The sequence below is a fragment of the Calonectris borealis genome, chromosome 23 (genome assembly GCF_964195595.1).
Source record: "Calonectris borealis chromosome 23, bCalBor7.hap1.2, whole genome shotgun sequence".
In the NCBI taxonomy this organism is placed as follows: domain Eukaryota; kingdom Metazoa; phylum Chordata; class Aves; order Procellariiformes; family Procellariidae; genus Calonectris; species Calonectris borealis.
This window is the reverse complement of record NC_134334.1, coordinates 1,690,358-1,703,622: the sequence shown is the minus strand read 5'-3', so window position 1 is coordinate 1,703,622 and position 13,265 is coordinate 1,690,358.

Sequence of the window (13,265 nt, the reverse complement as noted above, 5' to 3'; positions counted from 1 at the left end):
TCCTTCCCATTCTAATTGGGTAGCAAAGCTGTTTAATAGAGTCTGTGGAGTCTGTTTAACTACATTCTGCCAGAACAATGCTCTATTCATGTTTTCAACAGAACACTAGTGATTGGACTAATATCTTTAAACTAGAAAACAAGTCTTAATTGGAACAGATGCTGCAAATACCGATGCAAATGGCCAGCTCTTGTGTGATCAAAACCAGGTACAGTCCATTGATTTGTTTTTAATAGCAGCTTTCATTTTTTATTAGTGTACACAAAACTCACTAACACTATACAAAAAGTCAGTAACAATATTCTGAAAAATCATCTTGTTTAAAACAGACTCTGCCATGCATTGTTTCTGGCAAGGTGCTATTAAAGAGTTTCCGTCCTATTTTGGCAGATCATGTTACTGAAACACTCTTCTCTACTTTCTTCTCTTCTAGAATTTGAATAATCCCTGTGATTTTCGTAAAAAGCTATTGCTGTTGCATTTAATAATCTGTTTAGATATTCACTTACATTACAAACAGGCATTCAGGTTAGATTAGGCTAAATAAATCCACAATCCTGGTAAGTATGTGTGTGTGTGAGATTGTGATCTGCTTGTCTTTGGTACATGCTTTAGCAGAACACAGCACACATTCCCAGCGCATGAACTTTTTGTTGTGGCAGTGTTTGGCCTGGGGAAGCTCTGAAATGTTAAGAATACAATGATTTTTATGCTAAGAATAAAAATGTTCTGTGGTTTTCTAGAACAAATTGGCTTTGTCTTTAGGATGTGTGAGCTATTTGATAGTAGCAAGAATATCAAAAGTCACTCAGGAGTAGAGAGAAATTTATTACGGTCCACCTAGCACTTATGAGTAGTTTATTGGTCTGTTTGCGTATGCAAATATTTTCAGTTCCCTCAGTAGCTGCTGCTTCGAATTGGAATATATTTATAAGTATATATGTATGTGTATACACATATATATTTGAAACTGGCTGCAAGGATAAGATGCTGTTTCAGTCAAAATGAAAAGAGAAGTTGCAAGCAAGAAAAGAATAGAAGATGGCTCTGGTCCCTATTTTCAAATCCGTATTTTTGCGTTGGCTTTTATTTTGATAGTTTTGTATCATTTAGCTTTGCAAGTGAATGTGTCATAGAGGCTTGTTAGACATAGATGCCTGTTCTCTGACGCCTTCGTGAGGTACAGCCGAAGATGTGGGGATGGTATGGGCAGAATGAGCCTGGAAAGGAGACCTGTGACACTACGAGATATCCACCGTTGCAGCTTATTTGGAATGCATGTAGCAAAGCAGGTGATGTAGTTAAAGACTTCCAGATAAATCCTACAGATGATGCCTCTCACAGCCAGCATCCCGTAGCCCTGGGCACGTACTCCAGCACAGACGTGCTCCCGCGCGCGCTGCAAGCCCTGGAGTCAGCAGCCAGCAGCTCGTTGCAGGCTGGGCTGGGAGAGTTGCCGTTGGGCTGGAGCACTAGGATTTCAGGCAGAGGGACGGAGGGCCACGCTCGCTGACCTGCGAGGAGGCTGCTCCGTTCATCTACCATAACACGGCGATGATATACAGATTATTATGAGCCCCAGCTGCGGATGTGACAGACAGAGCAGAACCCATCCATGCAGGTGAGGTCTGAGGTCTTCCAAACAGAACAAACCCGCAGCCTCGCTCAGCTATTGTTGAGCTTCCAGCACAGCCATTTGAGTGCTCAGCCTCAGCAGAGACAGAGCCGAGGTGTGTTTTGCCCCGGCAGGTATGTTGAAAAGATACGACATTTGAGGAGGGCTGGGGATTGACTTGATGAAAAAAAGGCTTTGCTCGCTACCTACCGCAGCACGGACAGGTCAGAAACAGGACTGAGAGACGAGATTTGGACGGGTTTCAGGAGGGGCGTCCCAGAAAGAAGCTGGATTGAATTTGGCCTCCTTAGGAAAAGGAGGGCCTGTCAGTCATCCCCAGCTTTGTGAAGAAATGAAGGGTATTGTGCTTGGCCAGCGAAATGCGCAGGGACACCGAGCCCCGTGCGGGCAGAGGCATTTGCAATTTAAACAGCGGTCGCTGTGGGCTGGACAGTCCTCCCCCTGTCTACTTAGGCTGGTGGGTTTTATTCCCCCAAAGACACGGTTTGTGTTATCTATTGTTACTCAACCGGTGGAGGACTCTAGGTTTTGTAGGAGGGCTTTTCTAATGTTATCTTTTAATGTTTACCCGAAGAAAATTCGGTCTTGTGGCTTGATACATTAAAAAAGAATCTTCTCTAAAAGGGCTGGTACAAAAACATTAATTGCGGCAAATAATCAAGGGGCAGTGGGTAGCTGTTTGAAAGTCGGTCTCTTTCTTGATCCACTTCTTTTGGATTAAAAGCAGCTCAGTACAAAAGCAGTGAATTTCTCTTTCTATGCTGAAGAACATGTGAAAAACTATGGGCTTGTAGCCAAAGAACTGGCTTGGTTTTAGGTAACCAGTTTAGATAAGTCAATGTATATGTATATTAATTGATTAAGCCTACATAAAATTATTCAGAGGCTCTGAAATAAATGATGCTTTGAATAGATTTGGTGAGCTCTGTTATTTTAATTTAATGCTAATATTGTTGTAGACGTGCATGGAAAAGATTGCAGGTTCAATGCTCATATGAATCTGATTATAAGCAGCTTGCTGATGGTTGTGCTGTCCCTGCCTTAGCTTTCCATTTATGATTTTTATGCTGTGAAATCATACAGAAAATTGTGTTCTACCACGTTCATGAGTTCTTCATACCATGGCCAGCGACACGAGTTTTCCCCCACTCCCTCTGACCTGTTCCTCTTTCCCGAAGATGTGCTGCTCTCGCAGACGAGCACGGCTCTCCCAGGACAGGGCTGCCATCTTCTCCCGCCTGTAAAGCTGCTGCTCGTGGCCCGGTGAAAGCCAGCGATCAGCAGGCTTTGGTTCACGCTGTAGGTGACAAGTGAAGCGGTGGTCTTTTGTTTTAATTAATAACTTTTAATGTTTGGACACCCATGCATTTGATCTGTGTGGAATTTGGCAGAGATTGTTCCCAGACGGTCGTGCAGATGTTTTCTGTGGTCAAGCTGTAGGCAACGTCCTATGGCCTGAATTTCACTTCGAGATTTCAGCTTGAAATTTCGCCTGTGAGGCGAAACTGGCAGCTGTCGTGTTTTACAGGCTTCGATACAAAGGGGCAGGTTTCCTGTGAGGTAGACGCACAGCCTTGCGTCACCCTGAGTTTTCAGCTGGGCTGACGTTCACGCAGGAGGAATATTGTTGTGAGATACCCCCCAGGCAGGTAAAGTAAAGCTCCACAGGAAGGCATTTCAACCCTTTTTTGCTGGTGTCCGTAGCTCGTGAGAACCTGGGCAGAAAAGGCCTATCTGCTGGCTCCACACCACCTCCCGTTGGCTCTACCGACATGCCGGGCGGGGAGCCGGCAGAGCTGGTGCCTCGGAAGGCACCGAGCAGCCGCGGCGTCCTCCACACACGCACCCGAGGCCGGGGGGAGCTCTGACTCTCACTATTTTTTCCCCTACTCCGATTCTGAGCTAGCAAATGCAGAAGGAGACTTCAGAAGGCTTTTCACCAAAGCTAAGCTGGGAAGAAAGTCTGATGCTGATTTGGAAAACATGGTCTTTTTTCTCTGAAACCACTTCCTTCTTTCACTAGGAACTGGACTGCAACCAGCCAACCACACTCGAGCAATAACCGTTTTGAAATACAAGTGAAAGTATCAGCAATACTGGAGAATAAAAATACCAGAGCCATGGGAAATGCTAGGAAGGTAGCCAATGGAAAGTACAGTCCCTCCTGTAGGGAGCGTGATCTAGTTGTTGAATTGCTGAATTAATGAAATCTTACCAATGAGGTTCATTTCACAGAGTGCTGAAAGGAGCCCAGATTTCTTGCGTTGTCTTAGTGGTTGCACTCCGATCCCAGATGGGTGGATAATAATGTTATAAATGATTTACTGCCGTACAGTATATGTTATGGGAGGTTTATAGAGATCAAATCGCACAGTGAGCTGGAAAATCCTCTCTATTGTTGAGGCAGTTCCCTGGCTGCTGTTGGCAGGAGTACATTAATGGCATGTGAGGGAGTTTGCCTTATTCAAACAATAGTGTAGGCATTATAATTTAATTACTCCCATCATTAGGCCAGTTTTGTTAGAAAAAAACACTCACAAATGAAAAAAAAAAAATAGTGATTTTTTTCTTAGCTGCGTTTAATGAAGGACCCCCAGTCCGTTCTGTAGGAAGTCTTCTTTGCAACACTGTATTTTACTGATGGTGTAACAGCAGGTTTTTACTTTCCTAATATCCTGGACCAGATTTCCTCCCCAGTTGTCTTTATTCCTGAAATTAAGTGCCTTCCTGACAAGGATTTCTTGCGCCAAATTTAGTAGCCTCCTATCTGCAACCTTCGGATAAAGGGTAAAATTTGTTCTTGAGAAGGACAATCTCGGGACTGGGAAGAGAAAACTCATATGAATTTTAAGTATTGCAAGTATAGTATAAGAAACAAGTATATAGCAAGCATAACAAGCAGGAGCAAAGTGTTTCTTGGCCTGTGGCCCTGGAGGCAGTAACTCGAAGTTCATCTCTTCAGAGCGGGGATCCAGCGGTACGGCTTGTGATGATGGTCCCACAGATAGTAGCACACTTTCCCTTTGATGTATTTAAAGACTCCTTTCATTTGTTTATTTTTGCTGTCAAATTACTTCACTTAGTCCCTTGTGCAAGCCAGATACTGCAGGGTATTATTACATTCAGTAAACAAGGAAGTGGAACCTGACACCTGAATGACAGTAAATTAAGTTATTTGCCAGTCACAAGGGCCAGGTTACACATGTGCGGGACTTCACTCAGAGCACGTCCTGTGCTTAGCCCTGCAGAGGGATCCGCGCTGCTCACGGGTTGCCCCCGTCTGCAGAGAGCTTGTGCTTCCTTGCAGGCGCTTAGCACTTCACCTGCCACGGACCGCACGGGATTTCTCTCTGTGAACTACGTCATGCTTCAGAGAAATCTGATGTTTTCCGGTATCTCAGTGTAGTCTGAAATTAAACAGGTAGAGAGTTCTCCTCCGTTCCAAGTTGGATGTGGCCTGCCTGTTCTCTTTCACCGCTGCACATGGCATTTTATTTAAGTGTATGATCTGCTAGCACCGTGGGAACACTAGTGACTTGTGCGGAAAATTTTTATCTGTGAAGTATTTGTATTATTCATTGCTTTCCACTATAATTAAGCAGCTGACAATCCTCTCAGAAGAGTACTGAGAGGAAGAGGTAGTTGTTTGGAAACCGTTTTGAGGATCTTGGTTGTAATGTGCAGGGCAAGGTCAAAGTTATCATTACTGCTTTCTACTGCTGCTGTCGTCATTTCACGATCGATATTTCTGTTTCAATAATAATACCTCCAAAATAGTTTATGGCACATGTGGTTCCAAAATGAGGCCATCTCTAGCCAAAGAACTACAAATGTTGTTAGTGCTCTTGATTTTAACATCAGCGCGGACCCGTCATGCCCTTACCCGAGGGAGGCACCCTCTGCTTCTGCAAACGAGAGGGCTTTCTGTCGCCGGGAGAGCACGGCCCTTTGGGGTGCCCAGCGCGAGTCCCTGGAGCGTGGCACTGGTTTTCCAGTGTTCGGGTGAGGGCCGCTCCCCGTGCAAAGCGGAGAGCAAGCGATGCGCGTGGAGCTGCGTGCCGCCCGAGCCCCTCAGCCCAGCCCGCTGCCTGCTGTCCCCGCTGGGGCGGGCGCGCGGGGGGTGCGCCTTGCCCAGCGGGACCTGCCGCGCCGGGGGGCTGTGCTGCCAGAGGCAATCGCTGCTCTGCGGCATTGTGCAGCATGAGGCTCTTATTTGCTGTGTTTATTCAATCTCTCGTCACCCTGCAGGCATTTATTTCTTGCCCCAGAGTCACGATTACTGCTTTAATTATTAGCATTTCCTTTGCCAGCAGCTCCGTAGCTTTCATTCCCTGAGTCAGCAGGGCCTGCTGCAACTGAAAGCCTTGAGTGCTTTACCCCACCGAGACACAACTGTAACTCGATGAGCCATTTGCAATGGCAAACCCATTTTTAAACCCCCGAACCTGAACAGCCTCACTTCAGTAAGTGCTGCTACCAGGAGTCTTTGCAAATAATGACTTTTCATGTCAAAGACCTGGATAATTTGATAGGACAATGAGGAGTAGTTCGAGGCCTAAAGTTTGAAATACCTCTAAATTATTATAATTGGATGTGTTGCAGGAGGGGGGGACCTCCATATTTTAAATACCTTTTTAAAAAACAAATTCATCAGCCAGATTCTGAGAACTAAGAAAGAAAATCCCATGTTTATTTAGGACCTGGGCAAAAGAAACGGTGAGTGGGTTCTCTCCATTGGTTCTGCAACAGGAATTAACATGCCAACACTGGCCTGGGTTTTGAAATCCTTGCTCAATTTGTACTTGGACAAAACTCTAGCTGAGCTACCTCTAGATGTCTGGTTGAGCGGCTGGCAGATGAAGTCTGATCCAAAAGCAGAGAGCAGCAGTGTTTTGTGAGGATATAATTAAAACAGTAGTCTCCCCGTGGAGGAAAAACTGCCACAGTTGCATTCAGCAGTTGCTTGATACTTCTCTTTAAATGGGTCATGAGATTTTAGTTCTGGAATTAAACTTCTTTCTCAATATGTCCCAGCCTTTAGACTTCTGGGCTGATTTCTGCAATCACTGTTCTGGTTTTAATGATCTTTTTTTGGTAGGACAAGAATTTTTGTTGCTACCTAAACATCCCAAGCCATTGGAGAAAAACACATCTAAACAGATACATTAAATGTGAGAATTTGAAAATACGCAGGGGAAAACCTTCAGTGTCTACCCAGAGACAAATCTAGTAAGTCCGTACTTTCTATTAAAGGAAGTTTTGAGTGGCTCCCACAATACTTCTGATTACAACATGATGAATTTTACCTAATGAAGTTCCCAACTGCTCATGATTTTTCACCCAGGTGGATCTATTTCTAAACTCATCCATCTGCATTAGGTGCTTTTCCAGTTTCCATAGTAACTAGGCAATTCATCATCTTTAACATATCTAGCCTTACAGTATCTTATAGAGAGAAATACTGTGTCCATTTTATAAATATGCAGCCAGAGGTATAGGGAACTAAGTGATTTGCCCAGGGTTACAGAGTTCATCTGCAGCTGAATAGGGTAAGAACATTGCTTTTCTGAGTTCCAGGAAAATGCCTTAACTGCCAGGCTGTCCTTTCCCAGGGAGGTATTTGCTGTATCAGATCTGCACCAGCTGAAGGTTGTTTCCCAAGTGTTCTTTTTCTCAGACTCCAAAAAGAGACTTTCAGAAATGAAGAGGTTGGAGTTTCTGAGTGGTACAGAACAAAGTGAGTAATGAAACAAGAAATCAAAACTTGCAAGTAATGTATTCAGCATAAATGCCAGCCGCATTCTTTGGATAAATAACTCGCAATGAATAATTCAACCAGCGTCATCACTACGGGGCATAGGAACAGGATTGTTTTCGAATCATTTGGTCTTTTTCTTCAAGAAAAGTTCAGCCCAGATTCAGACCCTGCTGCGTTCCAGCTCTGGATCTGGGCTTTGCCTGTGGCTTGGCCAGAGATGGCCTGGGGTCAGATTTGGGCCTGTGCTGAGCACCCTCACTTCTCTTTGAAATCTAAAGAAACTCCAGGAATTTGGTATCTTATAGGAAACAATTCAAAGCCACCCTTCAAAAAATGCATCTGTAGCCTCAAAACCTTGTGAAAATAGCAAAACATTGAAAGCTATTGAGGAATCCTGGATTAACACAGCTCACAGAGTAGGGAAAAGGCTGGTGGCCTTTGGAACAACTTCTCACATTAATTTTCTTCCAATGCTGACAGCTTTGATTTATTGCCTTCAGGCTGGCTAGAAAACACCCAGACATGAGCGAAGCCAGGAGTTATGGAAAGAAAAGGAAAATATGGTAAACGTAGTGATGAATAGCACTGGTAGATAGACAAACACTGCTCTGCACTCCTACTGCACCCAAATATTGTCTTAGAGTGAAGATGGGAACAGAGGTTTTGCTTGCACTTTCAGTATCTCTTCTTTCACTTCTAATATGTTGAATATTCTGCTAGCAATCCTCTGGGGACCATGGGTTTATTTTCTTTTTCTGTCAGTCGAATGCCAGCTGGAGCACCAGCCAAAGGAGGACTTTGAAAATGAAAGAGAGAAACACAGCAGCTGAGAGAGTTCTTTAAATTGTTTGTTGTGAGAATCCAGTGTAATGATTCCTTGTCTTTCCTTTTCTCTGACACTGAACAACATTCAAACGGGCTCTGCATCTACAGTTGATACCAGAATCCTGAGAGGCAGCTTCTCCATCCACCCACCCATCCCGTCTTCTGCATTTTATATGTCTGGTTTTTCTTCCATTTGAGTTGCTGATATCCAGTTCTAAAATAGGATTTTTTTTCCCCAAGCCTGGGTTCAGGGAAAAACACATTTGCGGTATTTTGCCTTTATAGGTACTGCTTCATCAGCTGCCGAAAGTCCATCTCCCACATGTCAGACCACCTGAGTATCCGTAGCTATTAAAAAGCAGGCTAAGCAAGCAACATTTCTGGGCATACAGCACACTGCTTGAGTGTGTACAATTCTGGCAGCGCTAGCTGGAATTGCTCTCATCAGACCAACGAGAAGAGGAAGTTGTCTTGGGATTTGCTGCTCCATCTTCTGTCAAATAAGGTTTGGTGGTGGATGTTTGAAGTTGAACTGATCACTTGAAAGTCTGATTGCCTGTCTGTGCTGGTGAAAAAAACATGTTGCTTGCAAGTGCTTCCTCCTTAGAAATCTAAACAACGTATTATTTCCCACCAGAAATTTGGTAAGATCATTTAAAGAGGGTTTTCTTACTTACCAAAATTGTATGCTGAGAATCCTGGCTGCCCAGTGCTCTCACACCCCTTTTGCTATATGAAATTCCCGTTTACAAAAGAAGAACTGGCCCTGCAAACCACACTGAATGAAATAACTGAGGAACACAACATTGTGAAAGTTGTCTTTAGTTTCATCAATGGTTTTAAATATTTAGAAAGCACAATGTAAACATCTTAAGAGCAAGCAGACAGATTTCTCTTGATGTTCAGAATTGTTAGGATTTATAAACAGAGAGGCAGTTCTCAGGGTGTGGAACCGCTGTTTCAGACTTTCCAACCAAAGTTATATATGCTCATGTCATTACAGCTCTTCCTTCAGCCTAAATTGTTGGCAGAGTGTCCTGAAATGTTTCTCATTAGTAAACTTTTCATAACCTCCAAAACTGCAACAACTGTAGAATAAAATGTACCAGGATGCCAGCTGGAGTTGGCACTTGGCGCAGGGCTCTCCGAGCTGTTTGCTTAGCTGGATTTGAAGGATGTTCCGGACCAGCTAGCAAGACATGTGACTGAGTTTTGACCTAAACCGCTGGCCCAGTTCCAGTGATCCTGCATACTTCATGGGAATGCTTTCCACTTGTCGCTTTCATACCTCAGACACAGCTTTTAACAATTTGCTCGTAAACCCAAGCCCAACAGCCATTGGAATATAGTTAGAGGTAATGGTACTTGGCTATATAAAGTAACAATGAGATTCCAGAACAGCTCAGTGTGCATTTAATGCTGAATTAACAGTTTTCCAAGGGTAAGAGAGCCCTGCTTTCCCTTTTTTCCATCGTACAGTCTCAAAACTCCCAACAACTCTGATTTCTTTTACAAAGGTTCTTGCCTGAGCAGACGCGGAGCCGTACATGTAACAGGGAACGGCACACGGGAGCTGTGAGCCGATGTCAGAGGGCCAGCTGCAGCCCATGGCTTTGTACCATCCACTCGTCCTGGAGTGGTCTGAGTGGGGACTGCTCTTGCAGGATTATAAAAAGTGTTGCTTCACTTCTGTTTTCATGTCAAATGTTAGTATTAGTGCTGGTTGTGTGCTGAAAGGCATCAGGTGCAGCCTGGAATCGTCCGTCTGTTGAGATGCAGGAGGAGGCGTGTGAGATCGCTGCAGTTGTGTTATCGGTGGTCACTGCAGCACGGAGCTGGGGAGACGTGCGTGTGGTCAGACAGGAGCTGGGAGACCGGGAAATACCGTGCAGCTGCCAGCTGCTCTTCCTGGGCTTAATCCTAAAGCGTGCTTCTTCCAATTAGTATTCTAGGGCAACCTGCAGGAGATGGAGTTATTTCAGAGAGTGGAGCCGTGAGCCTCAGTTCTACTATTTCCCCGGGAAAGGTTAATTTGTGGATGAGTGATTGGAGCTCAGCTTAGTGAAATTGTTTTACCTGACTCAGAGCATTCAGGCAATAAAAAATATAAGTCTTTTCCTGGACTTCTCTTCATTTTCAAATGATCAAGACTATTATTTTAAATATATGAATTTTTAACCAAGACTTTTATTTATGCATTATTTATATCATTTCCTAGGTATAGGTCTTATTTTCTTTTCTCCAACATGGAAAATAACATGTGAACTCTGAGTGGTTCTCAGATGTTGAATTCCAAATTGTCTGAATTAAATTTGAATCCCAGTGGGTTCTGCACGTTCCCAGTTGTTCATCACTTGCAGGGTTTATTACGTTTTAGATGATACTATTAAATCTAGCCACCCCTGGAGATACTGGTTAGACTTCGTGAGTCTAAAGAGTAGAAGACCACGAATGAGTCCCCAGAGCTGTTCCAATTTACCAAAGCAATAATTTAAGTTTCCTTTAAAAGGACAATGCATTGTAACTTTTCTTATATTTTATAATTTGTTTACAACTTCCATTTCCCTCCCTCCAATACCTTTTAGGAATTATAAAATAAATGTATTTTCCCCCAATTTAGATCCTTTTTTTTCTATTTAGCAAACATTGATTTTACTCCCTTCCCCAGTGCTTTTGCTCACTGCCAAAATTAACATGTCTTTTTGGCTTTGCTTTCCAGAGGGTCTGTCTGGGGACGTTAACCGGCCCTGCTCCCTCCCCCCTGGCATCGCCCGGTGCGGCTGCCCACGGCCCCTCCAAGGAGGTTTGGTGCTGAAAGGGTCTTGGAGCCGGCACGAGGAGGCCAGGCCTGTCTCATGCTTTGTAGGGACTTTTATAAGACTGTTCCCTTGTAACAGCAGACCCTAAAACGTGGAGTTTTAAAACGTTTTTGTTTTGTGCCGCATGGTGGAGGGCCCAACCGTCCTGGCTCTGCGCGGCTCGCTGAAACCTTTTATGGCCCAGAGCCGCCGAGGGTGACGAGGCGCGTGGTCCCCAGCGACTCGACAGCGTCCACGTCCCAGGCCCGCGAGCCTGCTTCTGCGGGCGCCGGACGGGCGGCTCGCTCGGCCTGCCCTGGCTAAGCAGGACGCCCTGAGGGTGGCAGAGCCCTGTCGGGTCCTGAACGGGAGCCAGCGGGCAGCTTCATGTTCCTCGGGGGCTGCAGCTGGGCCAGGCAGCCATGTCCGCGTGGGCTGGCAGAGACCTGGCAGGGTCAGCGGCCCAGCCCTGTCAAAGGAAGGGAGAGCCACCCTAATCGTTTCTAACGGGCAACGGCGTGAACTCCTAAAATCTTCCCTTGCTGCAGCTTCTAACGCGTGGAGACCGGAGGGAAACCTCCTCTGGGCCGCGCTGCTGCAGCAGGGCTGCGCGGCTGGAGCCAGCCGCCGCTGGGCCGGGCCTGGCAGCACTTCCAACACCGAGGGCGGCCGCACGCGCAGGGTTAACTGCCGGGCTCGAGCATGGGAAGCCCCTATTGCAAATCACAGATCTGCAAGGAAAACTGAAAAGGAGGATTTTGGCCATGTGGTGCCCATAAAAATGAATGCAAAATGTTTCAAAAGGATATGAAATCTGCAGATAGGTTTTTTAATGTTTCAAAAGTGTTGAATATTAAAAAAACCCTCAACAGGAGTTTAAATAAACACAGGCAAGTGAGTCAGCAAGAAGATATAAAATCATCAGGAAAGGCTGAGTTTATTTTAATATGGGGATTACTGTAAACACCGGGAGTGCATGGTAACAATTTGTAGCCCATGTGTTTTGAAATATCATAACTGGTGTCAATAAACACATTAAAATTCAACTTCAAAGAGCTTTGTGGATGTTTGGAGTGTCACGAAGACATTGCAAAATGGGGATTTTAGACGGAAACAAGTATGGGAGCAATCAAACACAGCTCCTATGTGAAGAAAGGGATCTTGTCAAGTTGTTAGAGCTAAGCATCTGTGATGGTGATTATTGCTTCTTACTGGCTAAGAACTGCTCTCAGCCCCTGATTTCTTTCACACTGTCTCCCTTGCCTTCCACCCGACCTGCTTGTTTGTCTCACCCGCCTGTGGGGTCCCACTTCTCAGACTGAATTCTTCTGAGCAGGGCCTGCCCTTTGCTGTTTGTTCTGCAGTCCTTGGGAGAGCCCGACTGGTTTCCAGGCACTACCTCGATAGAAATAACAAATTCGGTTTGTATCAGTACCAGAACGACTTGTGGCACAGGGTAAGTGCTGTCCTCGCGTGCTGACAGGCTGACTTGGTAAAGGCGTCTGGCATTGCCGCAGCATTTGATGCGCTTGATTCCTCCATGCGCTGTGAACTGCCACTCCGGGCTTTTAGGGCATGCAGAAGGCTGAGCCTCCGTTCCGTCTTCCCCACATACGGTTTCAGTGGTGGTATTCTGAACAGAAGATTTTTGTCCCTCCTCATTCACACTTCCACTGGGTTGAAATGCCCTCTTTTCCTCACTTTTTCTCTTGTAATATTTATTTCTGATGCATTTGGATTCATTCCATAAATGCACTCCTATTTGTTACACAAATCATATGCGTGCTCCAGGGAGATGGTTCTACAACTGTGATCTTTCAGCTGTAAAAGCACAGACTTCTAACACTTAAGCTTTAGCACTTTAATAAATCTTTTGCTTTGTTTTTGGGATATCCCAGAAAGTGCTAAATTACTACTGTACGTAAAAAGGCAGTGTACTTGTGTTTACAGGACTCTCTGCCTTGAGACTCATGTCCACCACAGGCCAGCTTCTTGTTTTTTCTTATTTTCATCTTTTTGATGTACTTAATGTATTGCTTCACAGCAATCAAAAGTTCCAGCTTAAAATCCACTTGGAAAGCTGCATTGGTCACCCTGTTGGCAGAGCCACTGTCACAGAGCTCTCTTAGCCAACAGCCCGGCATCTGTCCTCCCCATCCAAAGAAGGCAATGAGGAAACTGTAAGCCAAGAAAATACTCACCCTTTGGGGGGAAGGGGGGTTGTAAACAAAGATGGAGGAGAGGAGTT